Here is a 4,752-nt window from a genome sequence, read left to right as displayed (position 1 = left end):
TCCTCCACCTCCTCCTCCTCCCGTGATTGGGAGCAGCGCGCTCCCGGCTCGCCCCCCCACCCCCTCCACCGCATTCCAGCGAGTCCCTGGGAGTGGCAACTCCCAGCTTCACTTTCTCCCTCGGCGCGCAGGCCTGGGGTGCGCCCCTCCCGGCGCCCGGACGCCGGGCTTGCCTGCGCACTTCTCACGCCTTCCCACGGAGAACCCCTGAAGCCGCGACGGCGATCGCCAGACCCCCTCCCCCAGACACACGCACACACCGGGGGGAGTCTGGGGAGAATGCTTCAGGCTACCGTCCTTAACTTTCCTTTAAGTCACAGGTTCTGCCGTAGAGATTCCCGACAAGTTTGCATCCTACTCCATCCATCCCATAGCTATTTTTAAAAATATCAACCAATGGCTCTCCCACCACATCCTCAAGTCAAACTGATAGTAAAGGAGGTGGGTGTGTTGTGTTGAACTTGTGACTTCCGAGACTCCCTGGCATACCTTCTCGAATCTTTTAGGTATCTTTTCCAGTCTGAAAAGCATGGTTTTAATACGAGGATGGGGGTGTCTACAAGTTTGGAGGAGAGTCGAATCAGAGGTACATCCAACTCAATCTTTGGAAGAACATTCCTCTGTTTGGTTAGGGGGACAGGCAGCATTCAGCTCATCTGAAGTGCCTTTTCTGTCCCTTGCTTTTTACTAGTTGGTTGGATTCCGCCGTCCCACCCTGCATTCCATCTAGAGCCCCAGACGCTTTCTTAAGGCCCAGTGGGGGATGGAGTGGGGGTGTTAGAAGGAAGTTGGGTTTCCCTAGGAAATTTGAAACAAAAAGGCTTGAGACCGACTTAATTAACAAATTATTCATTGTTTATCGGAAATTTCAATTTAACTGGGCATCCTTATTTCCTCCACCTGGCAACTAGTTGGAATCCCTCAGCCAAGAGCCGAGCATGCCTGTGCTGGTCAAGAGGGGATCAGAGGCATCTCCAGAGGATGGGAGAATGAAGGACACTAGCATTTCTTAAACTGCTTTCATATTCCTAGCATGGTTATAGGCAGGCATTTTCACAGTAGGGGGGTTGGAATCAGAGTGACCTGGGTTCAAATCTCAAATCTGCCACAGATTAGCTGTATGACCTTAGGCAAGTGACCAAAACTCTCTGGGTCTCAGTTTTGCTCACTTGTAAAATAGCACCTGGTGTACTGCCCTAGGGATTAAGGAAGATATTGTTCCTGAAGCCCTCAGAATGGTATGTAGCACAAGGTAATTACTCAATAAAGTCTCAAGTTTACTTATACTGCCACAGATCCAGATTTGGTGGTACCTGAAGCTTATGAAATTTGGGGGACTCTCTTCAAGATAAGGAATACAAAGTTATGAGTGCAAAATTAGACACATGAATGCAAATGAGGGGTCTGAGGCTTACCTTCTTTAACATCATGGTAAAAGTCCACCTTTGGCTCTGACTAGCAATGTGCAAACATTCCAAAGAGAAACTAGGTTGTCCTGGAAGGTGGTCGTCAAGCCAATTTAGACCATCAAGACAAATCTTTTTTTTTTTTTTTTAAAGTAATAGAATGGAATAGAAATGATCAGTGCTCATCACCTGTTAGTGTGGTTAAGGGTATGTGTGTCCTGGGTGATGATATACAATGGATTTATTCCTTGGATAATAGTCACAAACGTTCAAGAAATACTGCTGGGGTGGGGTGGGGGGAACGCCAGAGCAGTTCCTTGGGATGGGCATCAGTACCCCTATTTTCTCTAGCCTTTGGGTTGGAGTTGATTAGGGTGAGGGCAGGGTCAAGGAAAAGATGCTCAAATGAGTTAACCAATTAACCCAGGAGCATCTGTCTCAGGGCTAATGAGGGAAAAGAACAGCTAGCCAAAGCCAATCCATCACCTTCACCCATCACAAACCCAAACCTAGGGACCTAGTGGAGGTGCCTCTAGGCCCTCAGGGAGAGGAGACACTGAACCTAGCTCCAAGAGTCACTTGCTGATCATGACCTAGAGGCTTTGCTCTTGGAGAGACCATCAGGGTGTTAGGATCAGCGTTAGAGATGTGTTCCTTCTTCCCTAGGTCCTCCCCTCCTCTACCCTGATGTTAAGAGGGTTTGTTCAGCCAGGAAAGCTGCTGTGGAATGTCCTTTACTGGACCCCTCTCAGAAGGGTCCTCTGAGCCCCTGTCTGTCCTAGAGCCAAGCTTATTATCGCTGAGTCCTGGGGTTGTCAGAGAAGGTGGATGTTATCTTTCCACTTTTTGCATAAAAGGAACCCTGGAATTCCAAGGGAATGAAGAGAAACTGAGCCAGAAGGGTTTTTAGCTTCATGCGTTCTGCTTCACAGCTGGAAATCAAGGGTACCAGGAACCCACCCTCCCCCAGGATCCCGGTAGGGGAGCCAGAGAAGGGCTCTCCAAGATATCCCGGTAAGTACCAGTCCTTCCCCACCAAAGATCCCATGTCCTCCCATCCCTCATTCCCACCCAGCCAACAAGCGCACCCTCTCGGAATCCCAGATCCCAGGACAAAAGCCCCCAGACTGGATACAATGCTCAGTACCAGTGGGCTACCCAGAGAAGGCGGGGCCCACGGGAGCGGGGATGGGGGAGGAGCAGGGTCAGGACTCACGCCTGGGGAGGAGGCTCGAGAGGGGCCAGTCTTCCAAAGAGAATGAGCCCATTCAGAGCCGGGAAGGAAAGGGAAAAAACCTTGTCTGGTGTTTGACAAGAGGAGAGGAAGGGGGGCAGGGGTGGGCGCTGCTGATTCGCTTCTCCCCTCCACTGCCCCTCCCGCAGAGCCTGGAGCGGGGGTGGGGGGGGTGGGGAGCCAAGGGAAGAGGATGTCTAAGGGACAGAGGTTGAGGGGGGGCCTGCGGAGCGGGGGTAGTGAGGGGGCTGCTTGAGGAGCCTGAGAGTGTGCCAGAAGGGTCCAGTAATGGGCCTGGGGAGAGGGAGCCAGCTTCAGAGGAGAGAGAGAACTGCAGGGCCGAGGAGAGCCAACAGAGTAGCGGAGGGCAGATGCGAGACTTCCACAGAAGAGGTACAGGGCCTGTCTTCTGGCACCTAAGAGGCAGGAAGGACAGGGCTCTGGTTTAGGGAGATGACCTCTAAGGGTCAACAGGCAGGGGTCTAAAACTAGCAGCCTGTGAAATGCTGGTCAATCATTGACCAGCCATTGAGACTGCGGGACCCAGGAGCACACACATGCATGTGTGTATATGTGTGTGTATGTGTGTGTTGCCACCAGAGTCTCCTCCCTCCTGCCTACCTCACCAGCCAGCCTGGGGTCAGAGGACTGAAAACAAACAGAAAAAGGGAGGAGACGGTCCACAGTCCGAGGTCCAGGCCACAAACTGGGGCCTACCCCACAGAGCCTTGAGTCTGGGGCATGGGTTGCTGGGAAAGCACCTGTGTGAATTAGTTACATGGCAGGAGTCCCCCAAGAGGAGGCACAAGGCCTCCCTGGGGCCACAGGAGAGTGGAATTTGGAAGCTTCTGATAAGAAAATCTGCCCTTCTATAGGTGGCCTTTCAAGAACACTTGCTCCCTAGCCACCAGGGGGCTGCTCCCTGGGCCTAGGGTTAGCCCAAGTCCCTAGGTAGCAAACTGACATACCAGACATGCTGACCCTGGGCCTGCTGATCACATCCCTCAGTCCTTCTCACCCCATCTCAGGAATGCAGGCACAAGGCCTGGGGAGTTTGCCTTTCTTTCTCTCCAGGCTGCTTTGCCAAGACAAAAGCATTCTCGTGCCTTCAGCCTTCCTTGGCTTTAATGAAGGAGGTACACGTGGCTTCCATCCTGGCCCACACAGACAAGACTGTCATGGTTTGTGTTCCTGTCCTGTGCTGTGTGTTTGTGCTGGCTATTATTTAATATGCACCCTCGGCATCTTTCCTCAGAGAGTAGCTGGGCTGTGTGGCCTTGAATAACGCTTCATTTCCACGTCTGAAATATGAGAGAGTTGGACTGAATAATTTCTGGTCACAGTGTTTTAGACTTCAGTGTGGGAGCAGTGACTCCTGCAACCCCATGCTTATTCCTTGAAAGCCCCATTGAGCCATCCCTCTGCCAGATTCCAGATTCCAGATTTTTTGTTTCACAAACACTGAGTTTTCCTGCTCTACTCAGCCCTTCAGGACTCCAAGCTCCCCTGGCTTGCTATTGGAGCTCCAGACTACTGGGGTGTGAATGAGGACACTCTTGCCTCTGACTTTTAATTTGGGGAAGAAGTGGGGCACTTGAGTGGTTCAGTTGGTTAAGCGCCTGCCTTCCACTCAGGCCTTGATCTCAAGGTCCTGGGATCTCAAGGTCCTGGGTTGGAGCCCCACATAGGGTACTTTGCTTTGTGGCAAATCTGCCTCTCCCTCTGCCCCTCCCTCTGTGATCTCTCTGGCATTCACTCTTTCAAACAAATAAATAAAATCTTTAAAAAAAAAATTGGGGGGGGGTATCCCTGGGTGGCTCAGCGGTTGAGCACCTGCCTTTGGCCCAGGGTGTGATCCTGGGGTCCCGGGATCGAGTCCTACATTGGGCTCCTTGCATGGAGCCTGCTTCTCCCTCTGCCTGTGTCTCTGCTTCTCTCTCTCTCTCTCTCTCTCTCTCATGAATGGGTAAATAAAATCTTAAAAAAAAAAAAAAATGGGGGAAGAGGAGGTTAGGAAGCTTCCAGAAGCATAAAATTGGGATAGTCACCAGGTCCTGATTTGGGAAGACAGTTCCATTTTCAGATGATTTCATTCACTGAACCCATGTTAAT

The sequence above is a fragment of the Canis lupus genome, chromosome 16 (assembly GCF_048164855.1).
Source record: "Canis lupus baileyi chromosome 16, mCanLup2.hap1, whole genome shotgun sequence".
Taxonomy (NCBI): domain Eukaryota; kingdom Metazoa; phylum Chordata; class Mammalia; order Carnivora; family Canidae; genus Canis; species Canis lupus.
Note: the sequence above shows the minus strand (reverse complement) of the source record.